The 22,972-nt window shown below is 40.7% G+C and overlaps 1 long non-coding RNA gene across 1 annotated transcript in view; it reads left to right on the forward strand.

Moving 5' to 3' along the window:
* The first annotated feature begins 441 nt into the window (after positions 1 to 441).
* The window catches only part of LOC121920480, a 36,099-nt gene continuing 13,568 nt past the window's right edge, over positions 442 to 22,972 (forward strand). Inside the window, exons 1-2 of the long non-coding RNA XR_006101727.1 lie at positions 442 to 561; positions 3,369 to 3,443. This is a non-coding gene — a long non-coding RNA (uncharacterized LOC121920480). The remainder of the gene's footprint in view (positions 562 to 3,368; positions 3,444 to 22,972) is intronic.

Here is a 22,972-nt window from a genome sequence, read left to right on the forward strand (position 1 = left end):
TAATTTCTGTAACTTTATAACTTTCCATAAATTTTATATTTTACAACTCTTTTGAGTGCAAGTTTGATCATGTAGTAAAGCACCAACTTCACATTTTTTAAAAAAGAAGACTCATTGCAAAGCAACATCATAATATCCTGTTTAACATAAGAATTGTCTTTACATTGAACTGAAACAAACAGTTTGATAAAGAATGGGATGTACATAGTTGGGTCATGCTACAACATCTTCTGAATACATTTTTAACTAGAAGTATATTTTAATGAAACCAATAACATGCTTCAATGGGTTATTACAGTTTAAAAGTTTGCACACTGGTTGACCCTGCTGAAATCACAAGGACTGCAATCACAAAAGAGTTGAATAGACAATCCCCAAGGCTATTGCTCATAAGTTTCCAGGAAGCTTTTCAGTACTCTTTTTTAAACTATAACTTTGCCAGATTTTAATGCAGAAAACTACTAAACAAACCCCTATCACCGCTCTGTTTCTCTTGTCATTCCTTCAGGTTCTGCCAGCAAAAAGCCTTGCAAAGGAGGTTTGAGATAGAAGGCTGATCTGGTGAGTTTAAGAGATCAATGATACTTGCTGAAATGAAATCCTGAGTGTAGTTTCCAAATATCCTGAGTACTTCCATACTTCTACATGACAGCTGCAGGAAAAGAGATTCCACCTCAACTTTAGAGGAAACTTCCTGACAGTAAAAGCTGTTAGATGTAGAACACACTCCTTTGAAGTGTGGTGGAGCTTCCTTCTTTGGAGGTTTTTAAACAGAGGCTGGATGGCTATCTGTCGGGTATGCTTTGATTGGGAGTTCCTGCATGGCAGGGGGTTGGACTGGATGGCTTTGTGGTCTCTTCCAACTCTATGATTCCCCCCATTTCTCTTTCTCTCTTGCCTTCCTCCTGATCCCAGCCTTGCAAAGGAGGTTTGGGATGCAAAGCTGATCTCTCCCCATTTCTCTTTCTCTCTTGCCTTCCTCCCAAACCCAGCTTTGCAAAGGAGGTTTGGACTCTCTCTTTTTCTGCCGTTTTTGGCGATCCCAGCCTTGGAAAGGGGGATTACCGTATTGACCCTTATATACATCTACCCTGAGATTTTGAAGCTCATTTTGAGGCATAAATTTTTCGACTTATAGTCGAGTATATATGGTAATTCTTCCTTACTTCATCCACAGATTCTTTCCTCCAATCCTTAGCCAGGTTTATTTCTGGTCTTCGAAACATCTGGGTTGGTGGTAGAGAAAAGTAGCCAAGAGAATATAGGATATGCAGTAGTTGCTGGGTTGAAAAAAAATTATACTTCCCCTCCCTATCCCTATAAGTGCCCTATGAAAATGTCTTTCTAACCTGCATTTCTCTTTTTTGTTGTGCACTTTCAAATCATTTCTGGCTTATGTGACCCTATCACAGGGTTTCTGGCACGTTTTGTTCACTGAAGGGGTTGCTATTTCCTTCCTCTGAGGCTGAGAGTGTGTGACTTGCTCAGGGTCATCCAGCAGGCTCTATGGATGATCAGGCATTGAAACCCTGGTCTCCCAGAGTTGTACTCCAATTCTTACCCAGCAATAATGGTTCAGTAAACTTCATACTTGCCTCCTAATATGTACATTTGTTCCAGGTGTGTGCATGTCTATATAGACAAGGTGTATGGCTCAAATAATGCCTAACAGTTGGAAAAATTTATTCATTATAAAATCTTTACAATCTGTCCCAGTTGCATGCAATTTGGACCACAGAGAGTCCACTTAGTGAGAGCTATGAGCAGGCCAGATTTCATGAGGGGAAAATCCAGTAAAAATGTCTTGAGGTATAGCAGTTGTTCATCTGTCTGGGAGCCATTCTTTGTCATTTTGTGTTCTGCACTGGCACAGATTTGGCAGTTACCTTGTCTCCGGCATGGAAAAGAAGTTAGGAAGTTGCCCTGCTAAAGTCAGGTCATTGATCTGTCAATTCTCACCAGCAGCAATGATTCTCCAGAACTTCAGGCACAGTCCTAACCCAGTTTAGTTTCCAAAATCAGATGAAAAGTTCAAGGAAAAACCTAGTAAAATGATGATGATGATGATGATGACAATAATATTGATTTCTTGCCCACTTTTCCCCATGGATTGAAGAGGGGAACAAGAGACCAACAAATATGTATCACTTAACAACATCAGTTAAAACATACATCAGTTTAAAAAAACAAACAAGACAGTTACATATCAAAACAATCTACATTTAAAATTCATACTTTAAAATTTACATTTTTAAAAATCATCTGCAAAAGGTTGCCAGACAGCATATTCAGCTGTCAAATTTCTTCCAGCAGGTCATTCCACAGTCTAGGAGTGGCTGAAGAAGAAATAGCGTGCCCCACTCCTTCCACTACCACAGAGAGGAAAGTTTTATTTCTCTTTCTGTCACTATAAGACCAGCATCAAAACATTTCATTTCTAGTATCTACTTTCAGTACATGGATTGACTTTTCAATATAGGGTGGATCATAGAATCATAGAGTTGGAAGAGACCACAAATTTCATCCATTCCAGCCCCCTGCCTTGCAGGAATACCCAATCAAAGCATTCCCAGCAGATGTCCATCCAGCCTCTGTTTAAAAAAACCCAAAGAAGGAGACTCCACCACTGTCTGAGGCAATGTGTTCCACTGTTGAACAGCTCTTACCATTAGCCAGTTCTTCCTAATGTTCAGATGGAATCTCTTTTCCTGTAGCTTGTATCCATGGAGATGCATGCCTATGTTCTATACTTGCACACATGCATACACATATGCACACTGTATGAACAACAGACTAAAAAGACAACCATGGATAGACTGGATTGTACTTGTATCTGGATTGTTTCCTGATTTCATCCAGGTCTGTTAGCCAAGCAGTATCCTGGATATATTACTGTTATTTATCCAGTCTTCTCACAGGACTCTAGTCTTATTCCTCTTGGCTTTTCTATCTTTTTTATCCACATCGGCAACCAATTAAGAAGGTTGTTTCTATCTATCTTCTATCCTTACCCTTTAAGTTTCTGCTTCTCAAGGTAAACCCTCCCTTCCCCACTTCTACATTCTGGCTTCTATATCCCATCTTAACATTTGACCTTTACTTCGGGCTTAATCTAGTACAAACCAATTTAATTCCACTATATCATTCTATTACCACCAAATTAAAAACAAAATGGGGGACAGCTCGGTCCATTTACTGCTGCCGGAGCTTAATATCAAAAATTCAAGAATTCTGTAAACATTTTCTTCATCCTTTTTGGTTTTGGTGAAAATATGTTCTTTATGCTATATTTTAAAGTTCCCAATTAAATCTAAATAAAAATAGACACTATGGTTGTGTATACTGAGTGCCAAATTAGCTCTTCCCAGGTGCAGCCTCTTTCTAAAATGAAGATAGCCAACCGGGAAGGTTTGCAGCTGCAGGATCCAGAAGGACAAGGTAAAGTGAGTAACGGTGTTATCTCTTGCTCTTTCTTTGATGCCTTTGAGGGGTAAAGTTTCCTGTGGCCCAACACAGACCCCTCAAAAAGATCTTGGTAGTTAGGTAAGGATTTGACTCTGGCTAACATCTGACTCCAGCACTACACATTTACAATCAAGGAAGAGTGCTATGTTGGAAATGTTCAATGTGATAGTATGAACTGGTTAACATCTTGTGTACTCTTCAGTGCCAAAACATGTTCTATTTATAGTGTATTTTGGGACACACTATCCACTTGGAAATGAATTTTTGTCTAAAACCCGGCCAAAAAAAAGCTTCATGACTAAAGATGGGACTGAACTTGAGTCTGTCATGACCGACTATGAACTCCTATCAGAGAATTGTTAAGACCTTCTGATAAACCACTCTAGAACCATCGCAAAGTTATTTTTTCCTTCTCCCACTTCTGCTAGCTTATATAATTTAGCTCAGTTCCCTTCTAAAATCAAAGGATATTTAAAAACCTTCAAATTTAAGAGATGATTTATTGCTATTTATAAATTTGCTTATGCAAAAAAAAAAAAAAAAGGAAAACTGTTAAGTATTTTATCGCATCAGGCTGTTATTCCACTAAAATCGCCTTCTTTTCAAAAGTGCTATGCAACTTAGGGGGCATTCACACTATGGAAACAAACCATTTTGGAACTGGTGTATTTCCATGACATTCACACTTATCCTGACTGCAATCAGTGCACATCATGTATCAGCCCACCGCTCTGTCCTCGCTGGATTTTTATTGTGTTTTTAATAGATGTTTTAATTGTAACTTGTTTAATCCTGTTTTAAGGGGGGAGAATTTGGGACATAAATTTGTAAATGTGGATTTTAACATGTTGTAAGCCGCTTTGATTGTCTTGTCACAGAAAAGTGGAATATAAATAAAAGTTTTATTTTTTTATTTTATTTTTTTATGGGGGGACAGCCGAAAAGCCCACTTAAACCAGTGCATTTGACACCAGACTCCTTAGCAGTTCTTTCTTTAAGAGCTGCAACAATCCACATCTTCCCAATTGATTTGGATTGTACTGCATCATTCCTGGAAATGGAGGCATCTCCATTTTAAATCGATACAGTGGCAAATGTGAATGGCAACAGGGTAAAAATGGCACAGATAGATCGATCACGGTAAACATATTGGGAACATCAAACCGATTCTAAATCAGTTCTGGATTGGTGCGGAGATGTGAATCTCTTCATTCAAAAAGTAAGTGTGAATGACCCCTGAGACTACTCTCTTCTTTATTGCTGTTGTTGTGTCTGTTCAAGTCATTTTTGACTTATAGTTACCCTAAGGCATATGGGATGTTCATGGCAAGATTTGTTAGAGGAGGTTTGCCATTGCCTTCCCCTGAGGCTGTGTAAAATGCTCAAGGTCACCCAGTGGATTTCATGACTGAGCTGGGAATCAAAACCTGGTCTCCAGAGTTGTAGTCCAACACTCAAACCACTACACCTCTTTATTGCAGCTTCATAATCTTTGTAATATTTCCAGCATTATAGCCTTCATTTTTGCTGATATCTTATCACACACAGCATTTGGCACTGCCCATCCAGTATTGCCCAGTGTGTGCCTGGTTTGGCACACACATGGGGCACCCACCACAAGAAATGTAAATTAAATGGAGTCTTACCTTTAAAAAAATTTCTTTTCAGGGGAGGGAAGACTTCCTGATTTAAGAGATACTATTTGATGACAGATGAATGTGATTAATCTACCAGTGACTTATCTTGTCTGCTCAAGTCAGGAGCTCCTTTGTCCCTGATCACTGGCAAGCAAAGGGCAAGTAACACTTAAAACCCACCCACAGACCACCCAAAAATGGGGATGAAAGCAAAATTGATTGATTGCACTGCAATGCGAACACCACAGAAGCAAGGGAGGCTTGGACCACATAATTTGGTCTGGATCTGGCATAATTTGGCTTCTCCTACACTCTGTCCACCACTCCCTTTGCTTTTCTGTTGGTGCTTCTGCTGGTAGATTATTCTGTAGGCAGGTCTCTTAGATCAAGTAGAAGAAGGATTATGCCAACAGAAGGTGCAGTCTTTTGGCAGAAGAGTCTTGGTCATAACCTTAATAGCCTACAGACATTTGAGTTAGGATAAAAGAGCACAATATAGGCTTGTACAAGCATTCAGCTTGTTCATGTGATGGCAAATACAGAGGAGGGAACAGGGGCATGCATACAGCCAGCCCTCCATATCCGTGGATTCTTTATCCATGGACTCAACAATCCATGACTTGAAAATATTCCAAAAATATATATAATAAATTTCAAAAATCAAACCTTGATTTTGTCAGTTTCTGTAAGGGACACCATTTTTACTGTGCATTTGTACTTACTGGAACTTGAGCAACCACAGATTTTGGTATCCACGAATACCAAGGGCCTACTGTACAACCTTTCCACCACTCAATCTGTAATTTTTCTGCATTAAATAGGGTTGTACTTGGGTTTGCGTTCCATGTTGGCTGGGGGATTTTGGGAGTTTTGTTCTAAAAAGAAGCTTTTCCAAACTCTGCTTGTACTACTGACAGTTAGTGTCCTTGAGAACAATTTTGATGTTTTTGGTGCATGAGCGAAATTGTAAATGCCTTAGCTTTGCCCTTAAACCAAAGCTTTGATCCTTGAATCTCTGTAAGTTTGATTCCGTTAATATATGCTTACATTTCATACTGGCGAGAAGTAATGATGAGAATGTTATTATGAATTAATAGCATTAATTTTCTACTTGCCCTCTACTGACCTAATCTGAGGATATATTATTCATTATTTATATTTATGCAATAATTATAACAATTAAATAAAGCTATGTCTATGACTTACCATGCTTCTCCCGGCATTAAAATAAGTACAAAGAAACCACACAGTTTTGAATTCAGAGAGTAACTGCTTTATAAAACAGAGAAGAGGAAAAACTGTTTTAATAAAAAACAGTGGCCTAAAGCCATGGGGTCTGAATAAGGATTGGCTCAGAGAAGATGGAAACAAACTGGAGTATTTCCCAGACATCTTATCCCAGCTGGGAAAGGGACAAAGATTGGAACAAAGTAAGAAAGGTATACGCAGAACAACAAAAAACAGACCTGAGATAAGGGGCATTATCCGCTAAGGCTGATACATTTGCCTGATAAAAGCGCATTAGAGCCAAGGAGAACCATTAAGAGAGCCAGCAGATTGTACTTGCACTCACAGATTGTAAATCAAGGTGAATAAAACAACCATCCACCTTTCACTTTTGGAGCACTGTCCTGTAGCTCACAGTCTTCAGTAGTGTTTGTTCTCATTTCATTTTGATGCCTTGGGGATATAATTGTTACTACTTTACCGACTGCCAACTCATCCCTTATATAAGTCCCAGTGGGCCCTGTCCTATTATTCCAATCTTCAGGAGGAGCATCTTATATTATTATTATTATTATTATTATTATTATTATTATTATTATTATTATATCATTATCCCCATCTTTGCTCCAGTCTGGGAATCAAGGCAGCTTTCAAAACTTAAAACAGATACAACCAAAATGTTTACATCATACAAAATGTCGAAATACAAACAGACTATCAGTAATATTAAAAGCAGTTAAAACCATAGTCTGGCATTTTGTATTGCAGTCAGTGGGATCACTATGGAGGTGCGGTGATGCTGTCTGCACCAGGTGGCACCCCAGAAAAGAGATAAAACCCAGGTGGGTCCTCCTTCCTGTGCTGTCCCTGTGTGCTCCTCACGTGCATGCTCCACTGTATGTGCTACCCCAAGCCCCTCCGCATTGCCCCTATGCCTGCTCCCCCCATGCTATCCCTTTTCCTCATCAGGAAATGATGGGGCAGCATGGGGAGAGGGAGCGCATGCCGCTCCTGGAAGCCCCAGCCCCAGAAGCCCTGTCCCCAACATCAAATGACACCAGGTGCAAAGACACCATAGAGTGCAGTTATGGATTTTTGACTTCGAATTACAAATGTATAACTGCTCTGTACTCATTGAGAATAAGCGGTCTCACTGTGCGATTATGTAAATGCCATTCCAGCAGCCCATCTTAACAACCAGCAGTTCTGTTGCTGATCAGAGTGTGAAGAGGAGGATGTTTCCAGACTCTTCTCACCAGCAGGTGAGGCTGCCACCATCAAAAGCAGGAACCCCATCACAATTCCTTGTTGCCGCCTTGTTCACTGATGGGAGGGTTGAGCAGTGTCATCCTTTGCACTGATCAGGAGCTGAATAGATCTCATTTGCCCAGTGAAACTGCTGTTAAGTTGGATGGGTGAGGGTGTCAGGCCAGGAGAAGTTACACATGCATAACTAAATGGCTGATGTAGAATATTTGTGATCACTATTTTAAAAAATGAAACAAGAAATATAAACACAGCACATGAAAGCCCCCTTTCCCTCGAGCAGGCAGCCCTCACGGGCCTGATGAAATAAAAAGGTCTTCACCTGGATAGCAAAGAGGCACCAGTCTAACCTCTGTAGGAAAGGAGTTTTAGAGCCTGGGAGCAGCCACCAAGAAGGCCCTCTCATGTGTTCCCATCCAATGTTTCTATAGGGGTGGTAGGACAACAAGAAGGCCCTGCACAGAGGATCATAAGATCTGGACAGGCTTGGCTTCTTCAGATAACCTGAATCTGAGCCATATATGGCTTTGTAGGTCATAAGCATCACTTTGAGTTGGGTCTGGAAACAGAATGGCAGCCAGTTGAACAGTTGCAACAAGGGCCTGGAGTGTTTTTGATAGTTTTGAGGTTAACCAGATGAGTTCTTCAAATCAAGGGCAGAGATGCTCTGTGATCAGAAGAAGAACATACTACACCATATAAGATATGAAGAACCTTATAAAAGAAGATATAAAAAGATGGTGGAAGCAAAACATGGAAAAGCTATATAAAGAGATGATAAAATGAAAAACACATGGAATGAAGAACCATATGAGGATCAACTCCAAATCCTAGAAAGCAAGGTGGAAACTGTTCTAAGAGAAACTGGGGAGAACTAAAAACCAGGAACTGATGATATTTCATTTGAACTGCTTCAGACTGCACAGACAGTATCAACTCAAGTGTTACTAAAATACACCAACAAATATGGAAAACAAAATGATGGCCAACAGATTGGAAACCATCTATTTCTTTCCCTGTCCACAAAAAAGGAGACAGAAAAGACTGCAAGAACTATAGGATCATAGCATTAATTTTCTATGTTAGTAAAGTAATACTCAAAATTCTGCAGCATAGACTCCAATCATATATGGAGAAAGAAATCCAAAAGGCACAAGCAGGGTTTAGGAAAATAAGAGGCACTAGGAGCCACATTGCAAACATAAGATAGTTGATAGAGCCCCAAAAAAATTGCCAGAAGAAAATCAGCATGTGTTTAATAATAATAATAATAATAATAATAATAATAATAATAAATTTTATTTAAATTTCCCACCTCTCCCTGTGGATCGAGGCAGGATTACAACAAAAAAATCAGCAACACAAAATACAAAATACAATATTATCTAAAAATATAAGCAATAAAATGGACAGCGGTACTGCTACCAATCATAAAAATGACCAAATCGTCATCTGTTTTCAATGCTATCAAAATCAGCAGTGGGAGTGTTCTTTGAAATCAGCTATAGAAGATCAGATGCATGTGCCTGCCGGAAGAGATCCGTCTTAAGTGCCTTGTTAAAGGCTTGTAAGTTTGTAATGAGATGGATCTCTTCCAGTAAATTGTTCCATAATCTAGGGGTTGCGGCTGTGAAGGCTTTGTGGGAAGTTGTAACTAGCCTAGTTTTTGTATGCTCTAATAGTTATGGACTATAGCAGGGGTAGGCAACCTGCGGCCCGCGGGCCGGATGCGGCCCGGCGAGGCCTTGGGACCGGCCCCAGCCTGGTCCTGCCGCCGATTGCTGCCTAGCCCTTTGGGGGGCAATTGTCTATAGAAGCCTCGGAAACATGCATTTATATTAACATTTTTTTAAAAAATCAGAAAATTTTTTCGCGTGTCCTCCATTTTTTTTTAAAAAAAGTGTCTTCCATTTGAAAATTTTGTCCTACATTTGTCCTGGTTTATTTATATATTTAATTTTTTAAAAAAATATTTAATTATTTATTTTTTGGCTTCGGCCTCCCAGTTGTCTGAGGGACAGCAACCCGGCCCCCAGCTCAAAAAGATTGCCTGCCCCTGGACTATAGCAAAGCCTTTGACTGCATAGATCATGAAACATTATGAAATACTCTTTAAAAACCTCTACATTCGATGGTCTTGATGAGAAATCTGTGCTTAGAACAAGAGGCTACTGTTATAATGGAATATGGAGAAACAGAATGGTTCCCATTTGGCGAAGGGGTACAGCAAAGATGCATTCTATCACTCTACACATTCAACTTGTACACAGAAAATATCATACAAAAAGCAGGTTTAGATTTAAAAGAAGAAAGAGTCAAGATAGGAGGAAGGAACATCAACAATCTAAAATATATGGATGAAACTATACTTCTAGTGGAAAACATCAAAGACATGGAACAATTACTAAGAAAGATCAAGGAAGAAAGTACAAAGGCAGGATTACTGCTGAACATAAAGAAAACAAAAATAATGACAATGGAGGAACTACACAAATTCAACCTAAATGAGGAAATTGAAATAGTTAAAGATTTCCCATACCTTGGATTCAATATTGTTCAGAATGGAGACTGCAGTCAAAAAATCAGAAGACTAGGAATGAGAAGGGCAGCTATGAACAAACTGAATAGATCCTAAAGCATAAAGATATACAACTGAGCACTAAAGTTAAGAATCATCCAATCCATTGCATTCCCCATCACCATGAACAGATATGAGAGCTGGACAGTGAAGAAAGCAGATAAGAAGAAAATTGATGCCTTTGAGATGTTGTGCTGGAGAAGAGTGCTGGGGATATCATGGACTGCTAAAGAGACAAACAAATGGGTCCTAGAACAGATTCAGCTGAATCCCTTGAAGCCAAGATGAAAAAACTGAGGCTGTCATACTTTGGCCACTTCATGATAAGGCATGACTCATAGAAAAAGACAATAATGCTAGAAAAGGTGGCGGATAGTAGAAAGAGAGGAGAACCCCACACCAAGATGGCTAGATTCAATCAGCGCGGCACAGGCCTGGGGCTGTAGGACCTGAGCAGAGCAGCTGAGGACAGGGGGTCTTGGGGGTGTCTCATCCACAGGGTTGCTATGGGTCAAGGTCGACTTGAGGGCAGTTAACAACTACAGAGCATTCATGCATTGCAGTTCCTGCCCTGTGGGGCATTCTCCCAACATTTGAAAATAGGAAAGGTCAAAGCATAGTTGAGAATCATGTGATCATTCACATGCTGTTAGATTATGACTCTGAGTATTCATCATGCTTGGCTCTGCTAGCTGGGACTGGTGGAACATGAAGTCCAACAACATCTGGAGAGCTGAATAATCCCCAAATTTGATCTAAAATCTTGACTTTCATTTCTCCTTGAGAAATCTCTCTTTGCACAAGCATTCTGTGCAGCAAGATCTAACAGTTACTTTTTATTGTTGCTCAGTTGAGATTATGACTTTCATTGTTGTTTTACTTTTTAATAGTGGTACTACAGTTGTTGGTATGTTCATTGTTTTGGCAGTGCGGCTTTCTTCTGAATGAGCATATAAAGTATGCACTGCAAGCCACTTAATAGAAAATGTCCCACTAAAATCAGTTCAACTTACTTCCAATTTTTTTTAAACTGGGCCATTAGAGTAACAGGACTCTCAGGACCCAGTACATCAGATATGTTCTTCTCCATCATGGTGCACCAGATGTATTGCACAGTTACCTTAACAAACTAAAGATCTTATTCTGAGCTACATTTTCCATTCCATCTGGTTAAAGCAATATGAGACAAGCTGTGTTTAACCTTTTACTGTTTAAATCACTAAACACTTCCTAGCAGGGTTTTTTTTAAATGCCAAAAAACAAAACAAAACACTGTGTATCTGCTTTAAGCTGTCCTAAATGTTGATGGACTGCTAGCTTTTCAGCTCTTTAGCCCCTAAAGTTCAGGCAAACCCTGGCCTTCTCTGGGTATCAGAAAAATCTGGTCACTCCAAGGTACAGGGCATGTCTCGCTGATTAATCCAGGGTGAGTCCAGAGCATTATGCCCTGGCCCAGCCTTGGCCCAAACACAGATCAAGATGAATCTGGTATCCACACTGAAAGTCTCCATGTGCACACAACAACATGTGTTGCACTGAGACAACCTGGTCAACACTGCATCAACCCTGCTGTCTCGTCCCCTGTTTTCAGAGCTACCACCACCACATCTTTGTGGGCAGGAGCTCTGTGTATAGCCTGTCCAGTGCACCAGGACTTCTGCTGAGGTCAGAAATGGCCACCTGAATATGTGATCAACAAGGAATCTAGGCAGCCATTTTTGGCCTCGGCTCTGAAAACACCTATCCTCTTTCCCAGCACTGTTTGGTGTGGGGAAGAGGGATGAACAACTGGACCAGGGTGTGAACAACTGGACCAGGCTGAATCAGACCCAGTTGATCTGTCCACATGCCAAAAGAACTCGAGGTCACTCTGGGGTTTCCAAGAAACGCTGGGATTTTCCTTGACTGCTTAATTTGAAGCAAAATCAGGTGACCTGTTACCTTCCCACTGAAGTGGTACCTATTTATCTACTGGCACTTTTACATGCTTTCAAACTGCTAGGTTGGCAGAAGCTGGGGCTAGTGATGGGAGCTCACTCCATCATGCGGCGCTTGGGTCTCGAACTGCTGATCTCTTGCAATTGTCAGAGTCAGCATCTGAACCACTGAGACATCACATCGTAACACAGTAGCATACCCTCCAACATTTCACAGATGAAAACCAGGACATATATGGTCAAGCAACATCAGGTTGTAATCAAAATGGCAAATGTTATTGATGAAAAGATTAGGATAAATTGCAACAAATTAATTTTGCCTTACTCTACTGGGAAGGATTCCACCTCTTCCTCTCCTCTTACGGCTGCTGAATTAATTGAGTGCAAATAACATTTGGACTTTGAACTCAGTTTGCACTTGTTGAAGTAAGATCAGGACAAAGGAGGAAAGTGGGAGAAGGAGAGATAAACTGGGACACTGGTAAAGCAGCTGAAATAATGGGTCAATAGAGGATTAATCAGGACTGTCTCTGCCCAATTGGGACAGTTGAAGAGAATGCAGTAGAAACATAATGTTTGCAGAAAGTGCATAGTTGTTGTTATGTGCTGTTAAGTTGATGCTGCCTTATGGCAAATCTGTCCTGTGGCTTTCTTGTCAAAGTTTATTCAGGAGAGGTTTGCCACTGCCTTCCTGTAAGAATAAAACTGACTTGTCCAAGGTCACCCAGTGGGTTTCCATGACTGAACAAAGAGGTGGGGAATTCAAACTGTGATCACTAAAAGTCAGCATGGGTTTCTCAAAAACAAGTCATGCCAGACAATTTTATGTTTTTGTTTTTGATAGAGTTACAAGCTTGGTAGTTGAAGGGAATGCTATGGATGGCACACATATTGATTTCAGGAAGGCATTTGACAAGGTCCCCCATGGTATCCTTGCAAAAAAAAAAAAAAAAAAAAAAAAAACCCCTAGGGGGCTAGAAAAAGCAACTGTTATGTGGATTTGTAAGTACAGAGGGCCCTTGGTATCTGCTGGGGTTTGATTCCAGGACCCCCATGGATGCCAAAATGCATGGATGGTGAAGTCCCATTAAATGCAATGGCATAGTGAAATGGTGTCCCTCTGCTAGAACATGGCCACATAGCCCGAAAAACCCACAAAAAACTATATTCAACAATGGCTTATCTATGGCCAGTATAGACCGCCCAAAAAGGTTAAGGAGCATGTGCATGGTGCGCGCTCCCTAATCCTGCTGACACTGCCACCACACCACATTTTTCCCATCTGTACCAGGCCTTTATCTTGGAGAGGAGTGACCAGTGAGGGTTCTGTCCAGGGCCCAGTGCTAGCAACAACTTTATAAATGGCTTGAATGATGGAATAGAGGGCATGCATGTCAAATTTGCAGATGACACCAAATTAGGAGGGGTAGGTAATACACCAGAGGAGCGGATCAGAATTCAGATTAGAGAGCTGGACCAAAAGTAACAAAATGAATTTCAGCATGAAAAAAAAATATAAGGTACTATATTTTACAGAAAAAATGAAATGCACAAATATAGGATAGGTAACACTGGCTTGACAACAGTACATATGAAAGGCATCTAGGAGGTCTAGTAGACCAGAAATTGAACATGAGTCAACAGTGTGATGCAGTAGTTTAAAAAGCCAATGAAATTCTAGACTGCATCAATAGGCATGTAGTGGAAGTAATAAGGTAAACGTAAAAATATTCTCCCTTTGATAAGGTTGTCAAGTCATGTCCAATTGTAGAGGGTGGTGCTCATCTCCATTACTAAGCTGAAGAGTCAACGTTGTCAGAGAGTACTCTGTGGGTCATGTGGCCAGCATGGTTGCACAGAATGCAACCCACCGGAGATGTACCTATTTATCTGCTTGCATTTGCATGCTTTCGATCTGCTAGGTTGGCAGAAGCTGGGACTAGTGATGGGAGCTCACCCCATCATGCAGCACCTGGACCTTGAACTGCCAAGCTGCCAATCTTGCAATCAACAGAGTCAGCGTCTTAACCACTTGAGCCACCGTGTAACTCAGTGGAAGAAACAGTATCCCTCTATTCAGCTTCGGTCAGACCTCATCTAGAATATTGTGTCCAGTTCTGGGCACCACAATTCAAGAAGGATATTGACAAGCTGGGACCTGTTCAGATGTGGGTGACCAAAATTTCTGTTAAAAAAAGTAAAGCCAGTAAAACAGATCTACTTTGTTAATTGAGGTATTTGTTGTTGTTGTGTGCCTTCAAATTGTTTCTGACTTCTGGTGGCCCTAAGGAAAACCTATTGTGGGATTTTTGGAGCTAGATTTATTCAGAGGAGGTTTAAGGTATACCTATCCTGAATTTCACCCGTTTCAAAAACCATGTTTTGGACCTAAAACACAAGTGTTTCTCTTCCAAATTGTGAGGATTGTCTTTGCATTTGACACAGAAGTTGTATTTTTAAAAACTGCTTCTGAGCATCTCCAAGGTTCTGCTCCCTTATGTCAATGTATACAGATGTACTTCTGAAGTCAGAAATTTGATAGAAGGGAAATTATTGCTTCTGAACAAGCCTGAATCCTATATGCATAAATGCTCCCCCCCCCATAAATTACTTGTGATGAGATACAACAGTTGCATGTACACTATAAAAATGTGTGGCTTGTCTCAATTTTCTCAGATTTCCAGATGGTATGTTGCTGTTTTTTGTTTTAATTCAAACATCCGGGGCAGCCTCTACAACAAATGCAAACAAAGACAACAATAAGCAGAAGCTCACAGGAATACTGGGCAGCCTGCCCCAGCTTTAGAAGGCTGGAGGTCCAGGTGGGGAGAAGGCTCTCTCTATCTGGGTCCCATCTTTCAAGTCCCTATTGGCAAGTAGTTCACCCTCTTCATGGGTTGCTGCAGAAGCAAACAAAAGCATGCTGGGCAGTAGGGTGGTCTGTCAGACATTTGTCTGGGAGGTCTGGGATGTGAGTTATTTTAAAAATCACCAAAGAATGAAAAGCAATGAGGAAGGAAGGAAGGAAGGAAGTCATGACCAAAATAACATTACTAAAGATGAAAAAAACAACGCAGAGAAAAGCGGTTTGATCTGGTGGTTCAGCAGACTGGGATGCCACAGATGGGGGAAATGGAAGTGAGGCAAAGCTAAAAATGAAAGGTGACTGTGAGACATCTCAGCCACTAAACCAGTCTCTCTGCTTCCTGGGATAATACACCCTGTGCATTGAGTTTGCCTCTACTTAAAGGACTGGACACCAACAATAAATTAATTCTTACCAAACATGCATGATGAAAGATGTGAGTGACATCTGTCATATGCTCCTTTTGTACCGACTACATTGAAATGACTGGTGTAAATTTTAGCTGAGTTGCATGATATTAATGTTCTTAGAAAAGTATTGTTGTTGTGTGCCTTCAAGTCATTTCCAACTTATGGCGACCCTAAAGCAACCCTATCATGGGGCTTTTTTGGCAGGTTTATTCAGAGGGGTGTTGTTATTGCCATCCTCTGGGGCTGAGAGAGTATGACTTGCCCAAGGTCACCCAGTTGGTTTATATGACTGAGTTGGGATTTGACCCCTGGTCTCTAGAGTCATAGTCTAACACTCAAACCACAACACCATGCTGGTTTCCCGGAAGGTGACTTTCAAAATTGCTTTTCACCCTGCTGTCCTTTTAGTGCTGTTTTAAATGCTTTTCTTATGGTGCTGCTTTTACTGTCATCAGTTTGTTGTACATCGTCTTGGTATTTGTGATGAGAAGTTGATATAAAAGCTTATATAAATATTGAAATAATACTCATATATATGCTTGGACAACAAATGGGATTCATTGATTTAGTTATAATGACAAGTTAACTCTGCTCTAGCTAGGTCATGGTGCATTTAGATGTCACATTTAAACTCTGGCAGTTTAACTTCAGTGATTACTTGTTGCTTGTACTAGAGTGATGACTTACACATCAATAAAAAACAAGGATAAAGGAAGACACAGAGTTATATAAAATTTCCATTATGTTGATTTATATGTAAAGACAGACACTAGTTTACAAATAAATACTACAGTCTAAAAATACAGTACATCTCACTATGGAGAGTTTCAACTACAGTGGGTCTTTGGCATCTACTGGGCTTTGGTTCCAGGACCCCCTGTGGATACTAAAATCCTTGGATATTCATGTTCCATTAAATACAGTGGCATAGTAACATGGTGTCCCTGATATAAAATAGCAAAAATCAAGGTTTTCTTTTTTAATGTATGGGGTTTTTTCATGTTTTTCAAGCCATAGATGCTTGAATCCTGTGGATAAAGAATCAGTTGATATGGAGGTCCAACTATTGTCTTGGAATCAATAGCACTTCAGACAGAGGACTGTCTTCCTGATAAGAAGGACCACCTTAGTCCCACACATCCTGCTGTTCTTCAGCCTTCTGTGACCTGTCCAAGAAGAAAAGGATTTTTCTGTGTTACTAGGTTACTTTATATCTACCCAGACCCTAAGGTCTTCATTCAAATGAGGTGAGGTGGTTGGCTGCAAAAAATAGAGCCTTTAAATTTGTGGTACTTTAGTGGCAGGAAAGAGTGGGGTTTTTTGCATTTGCCTCGCTTCATCACGATCGAAACTGATCACACTAGGATCAGAACCAGTCTCAAATGGGAATGACAGTCATATACACTGATCAGCAATTCACTTTAGATCATAGTGGGAATGAGCCTGTAGAATAGGGGACCATCTCTTCAGTCTGAAGAACTGAAAGGCGGGAGCTCCTTTAGTTGGTCATTTTGAAGAAATGCAATATTTTGTAACAGATTTCTGCTGTTGGGTAATAGAAAAAAATTATAATAACGAAGAATATATTTTAAAGAAAAAAGAGGCAGAATGGATTCTGAAACTGAAATCCCTGGTGCCTTTTGGGGTGAATGAAGATCTGGAATTACAATCTTTAATTTGAATGTAACTAGCATGCACATGATTGAAACACTGGCATGAATGGGCTGAGTAGCTACCTGGAGATACTGCATCAGACGTTCCTGTGTCCCATTCAAAAATATCACTGGCCAAGCTTTTTCAAGGCCTATCTAGACTATTTATATATAAAGATATGCTGTGGATTCTGTTTTCTTTATACTCTGTGGTCCTGTGTTTTGCAGAGAGTTTTCAACTATAATGATTTATTTTGAAGAGTATGTATATTTTTAATATGAAAAATAATGTATTTCATATTTTTAGGGTTACAGTTAACTGAGCATTGTCCTGTCTTTTTAATACTTAGACACATATTCATGTTTTGTTTCTAAGCCCCTGGAGAAGACCTTTTCTGATGGAGGCCAAAACGCATTAGGCATTTTAAAAAACACACAGAAAAACCAGTTGACTATCTCAGAGCATGTATAGCTTGTCTCCTCATTGTTTTCTGCTTTTCAACGTGCTTTTCATTACTCTCTTCATTCCTGTCAAGAGAAGAGAACAGGCAATGCCCTCTGGGATGTTCTGACAGAGAACATGTGCTTCATGCACTTCCCCAACATATATGGTCTGGGTAGACAGTGCTACCCGCCCCCCCAATATGTTTCTGTAGTGTGCAGAGAGGATTATCTGTACTGCCTATTTTGTTTTATTTTGCATTATGTCTGTCAGTGTGTAGTTTTTTTATTGTATCTTATATTATTACTATGTTATATTATTGAATAGTATATTAATGTTTTATTCTACACTTGTTTGTAAAGCGCCATGTACACAGATACTGCTATATAGCTGCTGATGCTGCTGATGCTGATACTGATGATGACGACTACGACAACAACAATAGAACCTATTGTATAAAGAGAACATATATCTGCTTCATGCCACTTTGCAAATTAGACTTGTAAAGTGTTTTGATGGGGAAAGCCATGTTGAACCAATGCTTTCTGAAACTAAATTTCTTTAAAAGGAAGAAGAAGCCATTCTTGCTTGGGCATGTGTACAGAAGTCATTCACCCCTGGCCTTTTATTATTGTTCTGCTTTGCTCAATGTTTTCTGGCAGGAAGAACACCAGTGTGACAATTCTGGACTCAACACAGCTATATCCTCTTTCCTGACCCCCAGCTGGGATTGGGTCCGACTTCTGAGTCACATGCGTTTTGCTCTGACCCCAGTAAGCCCTCTCTACAAAACAACTAGCTGTTCTAGCTCTCCTTTGTCTTTCTTTCAACCTGCAGAACCTTTGGCAAATGAAATGTAATCATGCAGTGAGTAGTTAAATTAGACATGCTGGTCCAGTCACATTTCTTGAATCATGTCCATGTTCCTTTGTAAAGTGGTTTGTCAATCCGACTGATTTGAAAGAGTTGCACATATGACGAGAGGTGAAAGAGGCTAACATCATGATTGGGGAGGGAGTTTTGGGATATCTTTGAAGGGAGATTGTAGCTTTCTTCACTCACATGGCCCTTTGGATGTTAACATCAGAAGCCTAAACTCTGCCTTTATATATGAACAAAAGAGAGCTATGGTCAAACAAATATAGGAGTTTATCAGACAGGGGGAATCCCATGCAAAAATGGGGGTTTAAATCAGAAAAAAAAACCCCACAAAAGTGGGTTGATTTTCACATGACTTCGTTGTTAAAGTGGTATTAACCCGAACGGAAATTAGACAGAAAGTAGACAAAAGCGTCTCCTTTTTACTTTTGGAAAATCTGGAAAGTAAAAAGGAGTGGCTTTTGCCTAGTTTCCGTTCAGGTTAACACCAGTTTAACAACGACGTGTGTGAAAATCAACTCACTTTTGCAGGGTTTTTTTCCAGCTTTTAAATCCCGTTTTTGCATGGGATTTCCCTTTTATGATAAACTCTATAGTTTGCTACCATCATGTCTAGTTGGGCCTACAGAAAAATGGATTTGTACTATGGCACAGAGTGAAATTATGTACAGTAATTGTACAAATTCATGTGTAACTGTAAATTAAAAGTCAGCAAGGTTTATCTGAAATCTGAAGTTTATTTAAAAAGTTGTTGAATAAGTTCGACTAGACATTGGCCTATGACACATTCAGGAATCACATAATGTGGATTCTTCAGACAGAAAAACAGAGGAACCATGTGATAAATATTCACATTTGTCTCAACATCAGTCTCCTGTCTATCACACATACACTGTACATATTCTTTTGAAATGGATTCATACTATATTAGGTAAAATCTGGGTTTAGTCATATGCAGGTATGGGTTGGAAACTGGTTAAATAACAGAGATTAGAAATAAATGAATAGTTTCCATATTTGGGGAATGGATACAGTTGATCCCAAAGGATGTTTTTAGACAGATTTGTGAATATGGATCCACACGGCTGCCAGTACATTTGGACTTTATGACCCTCTGGAAGCATAGATGTGGCAACAATCACAATGAATGCCGGCACTTCCAAATTAACCACCACACCTCTGCATACCTTCCAACTCTTCCAGTTTGGCAGGGATGGTCCCAATTAATTTTCTGTCGCTCCACCTTTTTCAGCTGCTATTAAAATGGCCCAGTTTCTTTTTTTTCCTCCTTCCACTTTCCCTCTTTCTCCTCAGTGGCTCACTTAATTCAGTGCGCTTTGTTAACTTAGCAGAGGGGAGAGGAGGCAAAGGGGTGCAATCTTGCCCACCCTGGTCAGGGTGCCCAGATGTCCTCCTTTTCCCAGACACATCCTACATTTTAATCTTATGACCAGGGGCCCGGGAGAGAGAGAAGAGCAGGCTCCACTGAGCCCCTTCCCCTGCCAAACTTCTCTACAGGGGCTTTTAGCCCAGGATGAGCAGACATCCTCTTTTTCTAGTACCTGTCCTACATGTCAACCTTCTGAGCAGGAGGAATTCCAAAATGTCCTCCATTTTGAGCATGACCAAGAAGCATAAATTTACATTTATATTGAGTGTTTTTAGCTTTTATTTGGCCATGTCCTTCATTTTTCTTGGATGTCCTACATTTTGCTGGGCCTTGTCTTCCTTTGCAATTAAGACATCTAGTCACCCTGATCCTGACAGGGAAAAGCAAAGAGCTATGGCCTCCCCTCATCTTTTCTTTCTCATTAATCACTTTTGCCATCTTGAGCACATGCTCAGGTTGCTTGGCCACACTTGTCTTGATTTTCATCTGTGAAATGTTGGAAGGTGTGCTTCTGCTTCTCTGCCTCCCCTCCCTTCATGAAGTGGTGGGGATTGGTGGAGAAACAGGAAAGGAGCTGAAATGTCAAGAGAGGATCCCATGGATAAAATCTTTCCTGAAGGAATCAGAGAAAGCTGAGCTGGGCCTGCAAAGCCTGGAAAGGTTGGTTTTTTGGACTAGTAATCCCAGAATCACCACTGGCCATGCTGTCTGGAGCATTTTGGGAGTTGTATAAAAAAATAACTTTTCCAAAGGCTCAAAGTACTACACACATCCATACAAAATGTAACAGACTTTATGGACAGAGCATTCTAAATATTGGATTTCTCTCCCCCAGTTTCAAAAGATGCAGCCTGAGGCTGGCACAGGAAGCATCTGCTCATTTCCTTTATTTCTAATTTAGGATTTAAAAACATTCTCCGTCAGAGGTGAAGTTTTAGAAACTTCTGTGAATTGTGAGATAGTGCAAAAAAGGGGCCATCCAGTTTAAGAATGCTGAATTGACGACTTTTTCATCTTTGCCTCTAACGCAACATGAAAGATGAATAATCCTCCTAATTTGCACTTATTTGTAAAGCACCTGTTATTTGCAAATTGAAGCTCTGCACAGGAGACCAGCGATTCATCACAAACACCGTACTGTGAGATTAATTAAGGTGAAGGAAGCAAGACAGCCAGATTTTTAAAAATAAAAATGGATTCAGAGCAAGCTTGCCAGGTGTTGTTTCTTTAGAAAAACACAATGTAATATGTGGATAGAATTGGCATTGCTACTTAGGAGTCATACTGGCTTTTGCCTCTCTTCTAAGGATCTCTTTCAACATCACAACCCCCATGTGAGGAAGTCTAGGCACAAAAATAGAAACCCAATTATCTTATTAATCAACCCATGCTGAATGGGGATCACATTCATCTTGAAGATGAAGGTTTGTAGTTTGAGTGTATCCCTGAATTCATGTCCACGTTTGTGGTGGTGACCAGCAGTGCATTTTCACAGCTAAAACTAGTGTGCTAGTGCACTCATTTCCAAAGGCAAGGAAAGTTACATGTTTGAACTACTGCTTTCAGAACCCCCAGTTATGCTGCTTGGAGGAACTGGGGCATGGCAATCCAACATAAATAATGTTTCCAAGCTCTACCTATTCCTAGATATTTTAGATTTGGCCATGGTTCAGTCTGGACGACCATCACATGCTCTATGTATGCAGCTGCCTTCCAAAAGTGTTCAAAACCTGCTCTAGAATATTGTGGCCAAACTAACGATTGAGATGGTTACAGGAGCACACAGCAACTTTTTAAACAAAAGCATTGCTAATTAATAATCTGATTGGGGACACAACTTAAAGTGGCCCAACAGACCTTTGGCATGTCAGTTAGCTTATTGCCAAAAGGACTTTTAGCTGATTTTAAAAAGATATATGTGTGTGTGAATCAGTTGTATTTTAGTTGATCTTTTTTTAATGGTGTGTTTTCATATTAGATACACTAACACTATTTTTGGCAGACAAAGGGCCCATTCACACTTACGATTTTGCATTAGGGAGATCCAGGGTCTCCTCAGCAATGCCATCCAGAATCGATCGGGCTCATAGTTCTCACTATGTTTGCCACAATCAATTTTTTTTTGTTGCCCATTCACACTTGTGGTCTGAACAGACCCCCTTTTCACCCTCGGTGGGTTGGAGCTGAAAGGCCCAAGGAGGTGGATAGTTTGTGGGATGGCTCCTTGTTGTTGTTGTTGTTGTTGTTGTTGTTGTGTGCCTTTAAGTCATTTCCGACTTGAGTGATGAACCTATCATGGGGTTTTCTTGGCAAGTTTCTTCAAAGGGGTTTTGCCATTGCCATCCTCTGAGGCTGAGGGGATGTGACTTTCCCAAGGTCACCCACTGGGTTTACATGGCTGAGCCAGGATTCAAACCCTGGTCTCCAGAGTCGTAGCTCGACACTCAAACCACTGTACCACGCTGTCTTTCTGAAGGAAGACAATCAGGGGGTAGAGGAGGAGGGAAGTGGCAGCAGTGGCAGTCAGGAGAGGCTAAGAAGAGGAGGAGGAAGGAGGAAGACCAGGAGGAGTAAGAGGAAGGAGGAAACAGTCAGCATGATCTGGATTGATCCGGTAGTGCATTCTCACTATCGATATCTGAATTGTTGTGGGAATGGATCCAAAAAAGTAAGCAGTAAGGGACCTGGTGCCAAATGCACTGGATTAAATGGGTATTTTTGCAGACATGTCATACCTGCAACCTGCACCGAGTGCAGTTGGGACCATTATGAACTCCAGTGAAATAACCCGGGTTCCACACTGGATTATTTCAGTGTGTGAATGGGCTCAAACATGACATTAGTACATTTAATTAATAGATAAAAGCGTTTCTACACTAAAATTCCAATTAAAAAAAAATCCAAATCGCATGTAATGTCCAGTCTAAGGTCTAAACCAGGGGTAGGCAACCTTTTGGAGCCGGGGGGCGGGTTGGTGTCCCCCCGACAAGTCGGGGGGGCCGAAGCCGGGGGGTGGAGCTTCCACCCTCCAGGGCGTGGCTGCATGCTGGGGGCGGAGCTTCCACCCTCCAGGGCGGAGCCACTCTCCGGGGCGGAGCCTCTACCAAAGCCCTGCAAGGAGGAGGAGGCGTGTGCCCGCCCTCTCCTCCTCAGTGCCTTTCTGGACAAACACCCCCAATCTGCATTCCAAAACACACACAACAGCACAGTTGTGCATTTCACA

The sequence above is a fragment of the Sceloporus undulatus genome, chromosome 2 (assembly GCF_019175285.1).
Source record: "Sceloporus undulatus isolate JIND9_A2432 ecotype Alabama chromosome 2, SceUnd_v1.1, whole genome shotgun sequence".
Taxonomy (NCBI): domain Eukaryota; kingdom Metazoa; phylum Chordata; class Lepidosauria; order Squamata; family Phrynosomatidae; genus Sceloporus; species Sceloporus undulatus.